Source organism: Lucilia sericata, unplaced genomic scaffold (genome assembly GCF_015586225.1).
Source record: "Lucilia sericata isolate MDLA Ls3-8-SP2 unplaced genomic scaffold, ASM1558622v1 Contig000282F_arrow, whole genome shotgun sequence".
Taxonomy (NCBI): domain Eukaryota; kingdom Metazoa; phylum Arthropoda; class Insecta; order Diptera; family Calliphoridae; genus Lucilia; species Lucilia sericata.
This window is the reverse complement of record NW_023994307.1, coordinates 151,062-165,924: the sequence shown is the minus strand read 5'-3', so window position 1 is coordinate 165,924 and position 14,863 is coordinate 151,062. Positions and strand designations below refer to the sequence as shown.

At 28.8% G+C, this 14,863-nt stretch overlaps 1 long non-coding RNA gene across 1 annotated transcript in view; it reads left to right on the top strand.

Moving 5' to 3' along the window:
• The first annotated feature begins 501 nt into the window (after positions 1-501).
• The window catches only part of LOC119603191, a 100,389-nt gene continuing 86,027 nt past the window's right edge, over positions 502-14,863 (top strand). The window contains exons 1-2 of the long non-coding RNA XR_005231400.1: positions 502-780; positions 12,355-13,012. This is a non-coding gene — a long non-coding RNA (uncharacterized LOC119603191). The remainder of the gene's footprint in view (positions 781-12,354; positions 13,013-14,863) is intronic.

Genomic DNA, 14,863 nt, shown 5'->3' with positions numbered 1-14,863 from the left:
TCCTTTTTCTTTCCTTAAACATCAGTCAGTCATTCAGTCAAATGCAAATATTCATTCATTCAGCCTGCTGACTGCTGCGTCTATTTTTTTTTTGTGGTTTGGTCTTCGTTTTAGACCAACTTTAGGAAAAAAAAAAACACCAACTCACACGAAATAGAAAAATAAATAAAAAAAAAAAACTAAACGTATGTGTGCAATTTGCATTTGATTTTCATTATTATTGTTGTTTGAATTTTGTTGCGAGACTACTGGCACAAACAACAACAGCACAGCAGCAGCAGCAATAGAAGCAAGCAACATCTAAAAACCATAACAGTGCCACACGTAGACGCACGTAGACGTATATAACGGATGCATAGAGACACCATAAACATAATATTCAAACCAAAACAAAAAATTAACGCGATTTTAAAACTTGAAAAAAATCGAAATTAAATAACTTAAGCTTAACAAAAATTATTAAAAAAATATAAAAATCTAGTGTTATTAAAAATAAATATATGTAAAAAAATTTTTTAAAATTTCTTAAAACAAGAAATTATTCGAAAAATATAAATAAATTGTGTATACTTAACGAAAACAACAAAAAAAACAAATTTAAGAATTAAAAAAAAGTTTTGAAAAAAATACCATAAATAAATCATTTAAACGAATTTGTGTATTAAAAAAAAGCTAAAGGTAAATTTGAATTTATCTTAAATATTAAAATAAACCCAAAAAATTAAGTGACAAATTTTAGTGAAACTTTCATTTGCGGAAAATTGCATAAAACTACAAATTGTAAGTTTAATTTTTTTTTACAGAATTGACTATCGTTACTAATTTTTGTTATAAATACAAGTTAAAAAAAAAAATGATAATTGTAGGATATTTGTTGAATTTCTTCAAAGTTAACAAAGTGTGTTTCAGACAACATTTTCTAACCCAAACTGTTTGTAATTATTTCAGGTTTTTTTTGAGAATGATTTGCTTCTAAATTATCTCTAGACTCTCGACCTATGTGTTCTAGTCTATCTGTGTTTGATTTCCACCAGAGACATTCACTGTTAAATGAGTTTTTGAGATCGAAATATGAATTTTTAACAAAATCTATATAATCGATAAACTCAAGAACCACTACACCTAAAAGGATCAAAATTCAAATATGTATGCAAGGGGTTATGAGGAGTGTTCCTGTTAAGTTTAAAAACTAGATGGTAGCGTAGTATTAAATATATAGAGTCCAAATGTCCAGTCAATGGTCTGCCATCCCGACTGGACACCATTAGTTTGTAATCAACGAGGAAAACTATAATATAAAAATGCATGTTTTTTACACATTTCACAACAATTGAAAATGTGTTCATATTTTACCCATGACAGCATAATTTTGCATTATTTTCATTTTAATCGAAAATTTAAAGCAAGTTTCGAGTTTTTATAGCATATTTTTCTCTTTTAATGAGGCTATTATGCGTTTGTGCTTATGTTTTTAACACCCAAAAATATTGGTCCTACACCCATCTTAAAGTCTCTTCTTTTGATACAAGGATGAATATGATTAAAATCAGTCCATTATTTCGCATAGCCACCATAAAATCGTACCCTCCTAATAGGGGTTTTGAGCTCATAAAATAGTTCTTGTATCATGTATCTCTCGAAAAATCGACAAAACTTAGTCTTAATCATACAGCTGATTTTAGTTATGATCACCTTTCAGAAAATGACTTGATGATCAAAATTCACTTATAAACACTAATATCGCTATGATATTCAGAAATTCACAAAAATAATAAAATTTAATTTAAAATTTTAAACGAAGGTCGCAATATGTATGTACATTGAATTTTCTGTACGATTTAATCTCAAATTCAAAATTGAATTGATATAAAAATAAGCTTGATTTATGAATGTTAAAGATTGAGTTAATCCCAAGATGTGCATGATTTGAGTACGAATCGTATTTGATTTCAGAAATCAGAATATTTCCGTAAAACACACATCCATTGTCAAAAATTCAACTATTTATTGCAAAAATATTCTTAACAAAATGAGAATTATATGTTATAATGCTAATGAAGATATAATTTTAATTAAGTATTAATTAAATGGGATTAAATTAAGTAAAAAAAAGAAGATTAACTAAAGTAAGAAATCAAATTAAAAAATATTTCAGTATAGCGCACTTAAAACTGGGTTTAACTGGGTTGTTTAATCTCTCCCGATATGTGCTTATTTTTACCCAATTTGTCTAAAACATTATACGATATTTTGCGTAAAACACCTAGGTAAAAATAAAATGGCGGATGAAGAGGCAAAAATTAGAAACATGGCAACAACTATAAATACTCGGACTCTATAAATTTTAGTAATTCAAACAGAGGAATTATTTTTTCTAAATTGTATGTCAAATATTAATCATAGAATATCTATCTTTGATTTTAATGAAAATACATATTTTATACCCTACACCACTTTAGTGGGGAGGGAATATTGGGTTTGTGATGATGTTTGTAACGCACAGTAATATTGGTCCTATATCCACCTTAAAGTATACCAATCGGCTTAGAATTATTTTCTGATTTAGCTCTGTCCGTCCGTCCATGTAAACCTTGTAATCAAACTACAGGTCGCAATTTTCAAGATAATTTAATGAAATTTGGTACATGATCTTCTATTGTCCCAGGAACGAAGCCTATTGAAAATGGTTAAGATCGGTCCATTATTTCACCTAGCCCCCATACAGCTGAACCCCTGAACAGGGCTTGTAAACGTTGTAATCAAACTACAGGTCGCAATTTTGATGATAGTTCAATGAAATTTGGCACATGATCTTCTATGGTACCGGAGACAAAGCCTATTGAAAATGGTTAACATCGGTCCATTATTTCACCTAGCCCCCAACCCCACGAATATTGCTTTTAAATTCATAATTATATTTAATATACTCGTATCTCTACAAAAAGCTGCAAAACCAAGTGCTATACTAGCCTTGATGGCTCTCATGAATTTTATAATTATAGGGTCTCATTTGACCATAGCACCTATACAAATCCCTCTTCGAAATTTGATTTAATGTCCACAATTTTATTCAACAATAAATGGCTTAAGTATTTCTGAGGCAAGGTACAATTCAACTACAATGCTTTATTATAAAAACAAAATCACATTTCATTTTTGTAACAGGTGTAGGGTATTATATGGTCGGTCTCGACCGACTATAATTTCTTACTTGCTTTAATATACATTTTGTACAAAACTAATTTTATTTCTAAATGCAAAGCCCTCTTTCTTTGCAAAATTATGATTTAAAATTGGAGTATTTGAAATAAATTTCAGTTGTAAAATTAGTAATTTATATATGTTATTTATAATCCATCAATATAATTGAAACTAACGGGATAATTATAGATATATCAGCCATTTCGATAAGAATTTCTTGAGGTTTATATTAATATTTAGGAGTTTTTTTTTTAAGAACTTTGATTTCCCCAAAAAGTTTTCTCGGTACAAAATGAAGATTTTCAAGAAAAAATTTAAGATTTTCAAGATTTTGTAACGCACAGTAATATTGGTCCTATATCCACCTTAAAGTATACCAATCGGCTTAGAATCATTTTCTGATTTAGCTCTGTCCGTCCGTCCATGTAAACCTTGTAATCAAACTACAGGTCGCATTTTTTAAGATAATTCAATGAAATTTGGTACATGATCTTCTATTGTCTCAGTCCATTATCGGTCCATTATTTCACCTAGCCGCCATACAACTGGACCCCCGAAAAGGGCTTGTAAACCTTGTAATCAAAGTACAGGTCGAAATTTTGAAGATAATTCAATGAAATTTTGCACATGATCTTCTATTATACTAGAGACGAATCCTATTAAAAATGGGTAGCATCGGTCCAATATTGGACCTAGCCTCCATACAACTGAACCCCCCCCGAATAGGGCCTTTAAGTTCATAATTATGTTCAATATACTCGTATCTCGACAAAAAGCTGCAAAACCAAGTTCTATACTATCCTTTTGCTCGTTTATGACCCTAATGTTTTCCCCATTAGAACATTATTGGCTACCACGTAGTAATATATTCTAATTTTGGTTATAATCCTAGTTCTGGTGAAAAAAACATATTCTGGTGAAAAAAAAAAACAAATCTCCATTATATTGAACCAATAAGTGACATATGTGTCTGTGAATTGGCCTTCCGTTGTGTCGATTTGAATTTGTCACGAAGCAACTATCATCTGAAGAATCTTTAAAGAAGAATTGAAAATTTCGTTATTATTTCGACTTATTAAAATCAAGTTTAAAATACTTGCGTATACTGAGTATTCTTTTTTTTTTTGAGTCAAAGTGATCTAACAATGTTCTTATTTTAAACTCGTACTTGATTTCAGAATTCAAAAAATCTTCAATACAAATAAATTGTTATAAATATATTGATATCATTCGACAAGAACTATTTTTGCAAAAATATTCTTATCTTAATGGGAATTATAATGCGACTGAACGATTTTTTTTAATTATGCACAAAAAATGGATTGAAATCTGGGAAGCGATTTTTTTTCGGAGAACCATGTGAGAGGCTTTCGCATTTTTTCAATTGTTTAATGTCTACTATTGGGCACCTAGAAGGTTTCTCCATTTTCTGTGAATTCCAGTAAACCACTTTGGTTATTATTGAAATTACTAGTCCATCGCATTAATCGGTACACAGAATTCTCTTATTAAGGTAAGGTATTTGTTTGTGCTTCAGTTTCGTCTTCAGTACCGCCGGAGGTAGGTGTTTGTGGATTTCTTTTCGTATTTGCAGTATTTTAAACGATAGTAGAGTGTTCAAAAATACGATCTTTAGCTTCCTTTTTTAATGTGTAATAGAAGTATAAAATTATATATTAAACTGTCAAGTCCAGGTGCAGACATTTATTTGGGTACCTTCATTTCGAGAAGAGTTTTTGAGTGAAGAGTTTCCATCTTAAACAACACCAGAAAAATAGTGGGCGATATCTCGAAAACTATTAGGTCGATTTTAAATATTTTGAAAAATATTCATAGTTTGGCATTCGGAAATTATTCTTCCCATCATTTTTGGACGAAATGGTGCACTGACGCTTAAAGTCTGACATGTCTAGGTGTTCCTGTGTGTTTTTTAATTATTTTTTTTTACAAGAGTCCAACACTTTTTCACAGACCAAAGTTCTGGACCATTTTGTCGATTTGCCTATCGTGGTATAACATTTTCGTTATCCCAGCATGTATTACTTTCCAATGGGAACTGCTTACCGTCTGCATTACTTATAAGTACTATAGCATAGACTTTCTTTTAATCTTATATAGAAGTACCTTATTTCGGTTTGCACATTTCATTTGATTACAAGTTAGTTACAAAAAAGAAAACAAAATTAAATTTATTATTAATAACAAAACAACTTAATCAACAACTTCTTTGTAAGCGAAACTGCGGGGACTTCTTTAACTCCTTATTTGTAAGCAAGCGTGTTAAACACTTGCCTCCAATGTCATCACCGTGTTAAAATATGAAGAAGTAGTGAATAGAGATTTTATTAGCTTTATCCTGCGATTGCTTAAATACCACTTAGGAGCCTTTTTCCCTTAGTGACATGTTGCCAAATCCGTCCAGAAATATGAAGACACTCTGAGCTGTTTAAAGATAGGTAAACACCCTTATTTTTAGACACTTCATAACATATATTTCTATGTTTATTGATCATTATTTCACACATGATTGGCTTCTTTTACCACAACTGCAAATGACTTGCCACATCTTGTGGAAGTTTGTATTATTCTGGAACATTCAACAGCCACATAAAAATCATGACTCGGAAGTTGTGAAAGATCTACCAGTACATAAGTTTCATCTACCATTACACAACCATTGTATTTTTTGACCTTAATTTTTTCGCTAGAATAGATCTGGAACTTTCAGAAGTTTGTACAACTTTAACCCAACTTTGGATCTGCTCATAACAGAATCTCAGCATTTAACTCTACAAGCTGGAAGTCTTTGGTGGTCTTCGAAACATTTCTTGGACTTATTTTGACTTAAACCTTTTTCTTCCCGATTCAGTCTTTCTTATATTTCTTTATACTGTTTCTTGCCTTTTGACATAGTGTGACGACGATACACTCTCCGATCTGTTGCGTTTTTTTTTTTTCAAAGTCTATATTGAAAAGTTTTAAGTTCATAAACTTTTTTTATCGGAATCAATTTTGACCGAAATTAATGATTTAGAAAAGACCTATGTTAACTTTGTTAGACCAGGGATACATTTGGGTTAGAAAAGTGCGTTTTTTTCTGACTCACACCTTATTTTATACTTTTTTAAATCTGCGTTAAAGTTATTTTATTTTAATAATATAATATAGAAACTTTTTTTTATCAATATTCCTAATAAATATTCAATTCTATCGAAAAATGGGAAGAATTTTATTGATTAATATTGTACTGCATTTAGTGAGTATAACTCTACCCCCAAAAAATTGACCAATAAAATCAAAATGTCTATAAATGAATGCGTTTTACATGGACAAAAAAAAAGAAATAAAACCAAAACGTATAAGGATCTAAACATGACACTTAAGAAAAGTTTTTTTCATGTTGTTTTTTCAAATAAAGACAAAACAATAAAAAAAGCTCAAACTCTAGACAACCACACATGGCTAAAAAGAAAATTTACAAAGCAACTGAAAAAAACATAATGTGCAGCCAAGAAATTAAAAGAAAAAAATGGCAACAACAAAAAAATTAAAAGCAGCTGATTGTCAAGAAAACGCACTTGCTGCAGCAAACTTTTACAAACACACTCACTCAACAGCAGAAGAAGCCCCCCACTTAATGAAACTTTTTTGTTTAAAGGCCAAGCCACCCACTTTAAATGAGGCATGCATGCACTTAATCACACACACACACATTCGAACACTTACTCTCTCTGTGTTTTTCTATGGAGGCAAATATATAAAAAAAGATGAGCCCCCCAAAATTGTATTTGTCTGCATAAACATTGTTTTTATGGTTTTGTTTTGATTGTATATTGTCGGGGGGCACTCAATTATTAAGAGTTTTGTTTTTATACTCTTTTAAAAATTTTAAGAGAATTTGTTTTTTTTTTTAAGGAATTTCATTTATTCCTTTTTCAAGTCGGAAGGGAGCTTGCTGCACACATTATTATTATTGTTGTATTTTGTGGGTTTGAGTCTGCATAATGTTGCAGCTTTTCGCATGCACTCAGCCTAACAGACTGGGCTGCATAATGTTTGCTTATTTATTTTGTTGTTATTGTTGTGTATAAAACCAACAGAGTACAATATGAACAAAACATGTGAGGGTTTTGTGCTGCGCTTTTGCAACTTCACACACACACACACACACATCTACTCAATACACATACAAAAAAGTTTGGGGACCTTCACAGAGATTGAAATTGCGTTAAGCCTGCAGTTCTTGCAGATACTTTCATACGTTCGTTTGTTACGCTTGCACCGGCCAAAAATATAACAAAAAAAATTTATTATAAAAAATACAAAAAAAAACAACAAAATTTTTACCTTTTTCTTTTTTGTGTTGATTTTGAAAATCTATAATAAAATAAATAAAAAGCAAAAAGAAAGAAAGCAAATTAAAGCAACAACAAAAAAATACCTAATAAAACATGAAATTTTTTTATGCATTTCATCAAATAAATCCAAAATAAATTTCCATGTAAACGCGCGCGTGTTAAACAACAAAATTCATTTTCACATACAATTCAAACCAATAAAATATTTCTATCGGTTTTCATTCTCTTCTAGTTTCTTGTTTTAAATGCCGGACAAGTGCAAAGTATTAAGTTTTTTTTTTCAGTTCAGTTAAATGTCCCACACAACAGTAACAAAAAAAAAAGTTTTTTAAGAAAAACAAGTATTAATTTTCTTTAAAACAAATTGATAATATCATCTCATCTTTAACTTTTATAAAGAAACAACATTTCATTGCAACGGGTTGGATTGATAAACTTGCAAAAAGACAAACACTGGCAAAAGGAGTGAAAAAAAAGTTTTGAAATTAAAAGTAAAAAAAAAAAAAAATATTTCGCCACCAGAGTCAATTATTTAAACAAAAAAATAGAAACAAAATTGTTTAAGGTGGGTGTTGAAAAACTTATAATAGAGGAATTAAATATTTTTAAGAATTTTTTTTTTATTAAAAAATTAAAAGAGAAAATAAATCCATTAAAAATAATTTTCAAAACAAAAACTCTCTAAAAGAATTTAATTTAAGAATTTAATAAAACAGAAATTGAGTTAAACTTAAGGTTTTTAAAGAGTTCTAATAGTGGAATCATAAAATTTATCAGACCAAGTGAAAAAGTGATCCGCCAATAATTAGGCGTCAAATTCGTAAAAGAATAATTTAATAGAAAAAATTTGGAACATTTTTAAAACTCTAGCAGACCTTTCGTTTAGAGCGGATGGACAGACGGACGAACGGTCAGACATGCTAGATCGTTTTAGATTCTTATAAGGACCTAGGTAGTTATTTTGTTTGAAAAGAGGCTTAAGGCTATTAAAGAGTTCTAATACTGGAATCATAAAATTTATCACAACAAGTGAAAAAGTCAAGTGGAAGTGATCCGCCAATGATTAGGTGTCAAATTCGTAAAAGAATAATTTAATAGAAAAAAAATTGGAACATTTTCAAAACTCTAGCACACCTTTCGTTTAGAGCGGATGGACAGACGGACGAACGGTCAGACATGCTAGATCGTTTTAGATTCTTATAAGGACCTAGTTAGTTATTTTGTTTGAAAAGAGGATGTACAATTGAGTTAAACATAAGGCTTTTAAAGAGTTCTAATACTGGAATCATTAAATTTATCACAACAAGTGAAAAAGTCAAGTGGAAGTGATCCGCCAATGATTAAGTGTCATATTCGTAAAAAAAATAATTTAATAAAAAAAAATTTTGAATATTTTTAAGTCTCTAGCAGACCTTTCGCTTATATCCTATTATAGTGTTTTCAACAGACAGACAGACGGACGAACGGTCAGGACTTAGTTATTTTGTTTGAAAAGAGGAGGTACAATTGATTTTAACATAACATCCGCCAATGATTAGGTGTCGTATTCGTAAAAAAATAATTTAATAGAAAAAAATTTGGAATATTTTTAAACCTCTAGCAAACCTTTCGCTTAGAACCTATAGTGTTTTCAACAGACAGACGGATGGACAGACGGACGAACGGTTAGTCTTGCTAAATCGTTTTAGATTCTTATAAGGACTTAGTTAGTTATTTAGTTTGAAAAGAGGATCTACATATATAAATACTCTATCAGGACCGTTATGCTCTCATTTACCAGTAACTCAGATGGGAATCGAACTCACAACCTCCAGTTTAACAGACTATAATACTAAACACTAACCCACCGGAGGCCACACTATATAAATAAGGTCTTGGAATGTATAAACTTAAAATTCTTAAACAGTTTTTTTACTCTAGCAAATAGTTGACCTTAATTAGTGAAAAAATGGAGTGTAAGAGATCGCATAATTGTTAAGCGTCAAATTCGTGACTTTCATTAAGCGTGGAAAATTCAATAGAAATTGTTTGTTGTTTTAAATTTTCCGTTTGATTTTTGACTTTGACTTAAAGGATCTCCATCGCAAAAACGTTTAATAAAAAATTATGATATTTTTTAAAATTTTGAAAAAAGAAATAACTTGAACTTAAGGTTCTTAAAGAGTTTTAGTGCTAGAATTACTAGTGAAAAAGTAAAGTGAAAGAGATCATCCAATAGTTGAAACATCCAAATTAGAAAAAAATTGTGTAAAATTTCAAACCTTTGACAGATCTTTCGTTGAAGTCCTATAGTGTTTTTAACAGGCAGACAGACGGACAGACTTGTTAGATAATTAAAGATTCTTATAAAGGATATGAATGTGTCTACTACCGATACTACGATGTGTTATTAACATAATAAAGAAATATATCCCTTCTTTTTCTCTAAAAAAGTATTGTCTTTTTTTTAAATTTGCAAAATATTGAAAAATCTTATAAACAAAGACATTTTGTCTACAATAGGGTTTCATTATAGTGAATCAAGCTTAAATAACGACGGTCTTGTATAATCCAGTAGAAAAAAATAATTATGAGCAAGTGTTTATTCTGCAAAGAACAGTACTCTCAGTGGACATAACGATAATAAATGGGTAAAAATTAATATTAAAACAATTTAGTTGGAAAATATACAAATATAATAAGATTAATTCACAATTATAATGTAACTGGGATTCTTTAGTACTTAGTACTTTCATATGTTCAAAGTTTTTTTTATAATACAACATAAGTTAGAAAGATAAAATGATTCAAAATGACTACTATTTTCAGATTTTCGAGATATCTTATGCTAAAAATTTTAATAACTCACATTTTACACTATATCCGATAAGTTCGAATTTTTATTTTAATTTAATATCATAAACCTCTAATCTATAGAAAAAGTATATATTGTCTGGACTAGCGCCTGCTTTTTATAATCCAAGATCTATCTAATAGCAGGACAATCAATTCAAAACCAGGTCTAGTTTTTCAGATATTTTATCCTAAAGTTTGAAAAGTTCTCGTATTCACTTTTATTTTTAGTAATCGTAGCATAATCCTTTAGAGAAGTTTACTTTAATCCTCGGGTTCTTATAATCGCTTTATTTTGTTCACGATTTATAAAAGTTGTAACGTTTTGCAGACTACGAGAATATCGAGTTGTGTTTTTCGCCAGCAGTTTATTAATTCGAATAATCTTTTTATAAAGATTATTTTTGTAAAAGATTTATATTTCAAATGAAAGGCTAATGATGCAATTTTTTCGAATATCCCACTGGGAATCGCTGGCTCGAGAGAACACATGCTGTAGAGGGCAATATTTCATAATGCGAGCCGAAATATTAGGAACCTCGCATGCAATGGTGACTTCTTCTATAGCTGTGGCATTAGGGATTTAGTGAATCCTAAAGAAAAATGTCTAAAGAGTACGTAACCACTTTAGATCGTCTATCCAACTTGTTGGATGGGTTCATTGAACGAAAGCAGATAGAACATGAAGTTCGATAAAACAAATTGAATAATTTGCAAATGTTTTTGAAGCATACAACTTCTGCTGATTTAGTAACATGGACCAACGGTTCAAACTGTCAAAAAACTTCATTCATATTTGAGAAATGTCGAACATCTACTCACAAAGCTGCCATCATTGGAAATTGTTCGTTGGCATTTAAGAGGAAGAGTCCCTATAAATCAGTACTCAAATCTATATAAAACGGTGTCGAATTGTAGGCCCCTATAAATCTGTACTCAAATCGAACAAAGTCGATTGCAGTTACTTGTTTCAAATAAGTCCAAAGTGATCCATGTTCTTCTTTTTATAAAATTTTGGTTTGTTTTTCAAGCGTATGAACTTCAGGGTGTCATATCATAGTGTCCATGGACATTATGGCTGTTTTGAAAGTGTCATAATATCTATGGACCCAGTGACACTTTCAATATAGAAATACTGTAGAATATTTGATTAGAATTCCTAAAAGAGGTACTATTTTCCCGAATAAAACTGCTCGTAACTTTGTATATTTTGTTCTTGATCTAGGTATCTAGAAATCCATGAATAAAATTTGTATAAAAATTAACCCTTCGCCGTACTTGAGATCCTAAGAATTAAAACTTCGAAGCTATTTTTCGGATTGCTCCTAACTTAGCACATTATGTTCTTGATCCTCTTCAGCGTAGGGATCTAGAAATCCAACAATCATATTTCTATAAAAATTAACCCTTTGGCATACTTGAGGTCTTGAAAATTTAAACTTCGACGACATCTGTAGGACAAATTTAAAACTTTAAAAGAACACTTCTTACAATCCCTGAGACATATGTATGTACATTTGAAATTTTGTCCTATAAGGTGATGTAGTTCTTGAAAAATGTATTACTCTTTTATTTATATAGATTTGTAAGTTATTACTATACTCCTTCTAAGTAATGCAGAAGGTATGTAGTAGTCACTAAAAACTAAGTTGTTGGGTATGTCTCTATTTCTTCAAATCTAAGAAATTGTTTGAGCAATTTTTAATTTCTATAATCAAAATACCGTCGCAAAAATTTTTTTGCAAAAGTTCATATTTTTTTTTTCAAAATTAACAATTTAATTTTATTTTAAACGTGAATAAGTTTTTGAATAACTTTGATTTCTATGCAACGCTGAAGTCTTTCTTAAGTTTGAAAAGACAAAAGAAAATGTTTATTAAACAAATTTTTAATATTTTATTTATAAATTGGAAAAAAACACTTGATTAAATATACTTATTACACTATTTTCTTCTCGTTACAGATTTATTCGAAATACTGCGAAATTGTTAACTTGAAAAAACTGTAAAATTCGCCACAAAAGAAAGGTGATAGTAATTCGAAAAATAAATGCAATTACATTACGTATTTATAAAATACTAGAATTCAAAAGTTTCCCACTCAAAAGTTAAAAATACTCTTAACAAAAATTAAAACTCAACCATATTAAATAAATGTTAATTTTTTATTTAATTCAAGCAAAAACTTAACGTTAAAATTATTTAAAATAATTAAATAAACTAGAGCCCTGTTTTAATAATTTATTTTTTTAGTTCAGCAACCAGCAACAGCAAAACTTGTGCAGCAAGCAGCAACTAAATAATTTATAATTTTATTCAAAATACAACAAAATTACAAATTTTCAAACTAAAAATTTTCAACTTTCGTCAATATTAATTTTTTTGTTTTCCAAAAACATACAAGGCTCTAGTAAAAACCAAAAAAAAAACACAACATTTTTTTCTAAATCAAAAATTAAAAAAGTTTGGGATTTTATAATAAAAAAAAAACAAAATTAAACAATTTTATTAAAATCACGGAATTTTAACAACAAAAAAAAAAAAAATTATGGAAATTTTGGCGAATTCATTAACCAACCGAAGACAAATTGTATTTCAAAAGTGTATTTAAAACAAAAAGCGGTAAGTTGTTTTATTAATTCTTTTTTTCTTTCTATATATTTTTTTAGTTTAAAATATGTATTAATAAATGTCAAGTTTTTCTTTTTTATTAGTTTTATTGTTCAAGATTAAAGAACAAAAATAAATATATAAAGAAAAACTTTTTAATGAATTTTTAATTAAATACAACATTACAGTGGACGTCCAATAGTACGTATACTCTTTATTACGAATATCCAATAATACGAATGGCAAAATTGTTGCATTGTCTACTCTATAGTACGAATAAAGTCACAATTTTTCTGTTCGATAGTACGAATAACGCATTTTTTATGGGAATTTTGGTTTTATTTACGTATGAATGAAGTTTTTATTATGTTTTTATTTTATTATTTCGGTATCATTCACCTTAAGCTCAGTAATTTTGAAGTTTTTTTGTATTTATTACAAGTGTTTTGTATTTTTAAAAATCCTATACATACAATTTACTGCATGTATATTTACAAATCAACAATTATTTAGTGTTATTAATTTATTTTATTGGAATTTTGATGACCCAAGAGAAGAAATTAAATTGGATGATAACGCCAATGAGGAAAGTATTTTATTAGTTCCCGACAATAACTCTGCTGAGAACAATATTGAAGCCTCAAAAGCGCTGTTATTGAAAAAGCCGTAAAAATCATTTTACAATGTAATAAACATCGATGTTAAATGATGGATTTTTTAATAAGTAAAATGATATTTATATACATATGTATGTATGAACTGTTAATTTTGAAAGTAGTGTGACTCCACATTCCAAACAATGGGTTTAAGGATAACTATTCTAATTTTTAAGAGAAAATTATAAATTAGAGAATTGTGGTATATTCCATTCAAGTTTCTAATAAAAGTTTTATGTAATCTGAACATTTTAATACATTTTAGAACACATATGTAAATTGCAAATTGTCTTTGGCACACATCTTTTTAAAAACATTAAAATTTAAAACCTTCTACATATATCTCATTTCAACCATTGGACTCACGATACTTTCAAAATTAACAATTCATATACGTAAATATGTCCCTTTTATGCCTGTTTATGTACAAGAAATTTATTTAAAATAATACACATTTATTATATTTTGTTCCGTTATGTAATTTTTCATGAAAAATAAAACAAAAATAAATAAAATCCAATATTTTATGTGTATTATTTGAATTTAAACATACAAAATGTGTTGTTCAATAATACGAATTTTTCGGTATTACGAAAGGGCCTGACACTATATAATTCGTACTAGTGGACGTCCACTGTATATAGATTTTTATTACTGCTGCATTTTTTTCTATTCACTACACTACTCTTTTTTTTTTTAAACCATTTTCTTTGTCTTGTTTAAATTTATTATAAAATTTTGCAAAAAAAAAAAAAAGCAGAATAGAAATCCTCCGATTCCCTTGTAAATCAAGTCATTGTTTTCTGGTTCTCTACACAATTTTTCATTAATTTTAATCATATTTTTATGTGTAACTTGACTTGTTGTCTAAAAAAAAAAAAAAAAAAATTGCGTGTTAATTTCATGTGCAAAGTATTTGATTCAGTTTTTTATTTATTTTGTGTGTTTATTGTTGTTGCTGTTTTATTATTTATAACAATTTATTATAAAAAAATATATATACAATACTAATATACACATATCAGTGAGTCGTCGTCGTTTAGAATTAAATTTATACACTGAGAGAAAAAATTCAATTACATATATAAAAGAGTTTTTTCCGCGATCAGTTTAAGCAAATAGAGCTAAACTGATCGCAAAAGGGTGTTCAGAAAATTTGAATGAAAAAGGTCCCACATTTATCGAATTCCTTAGAACAAAATGTATT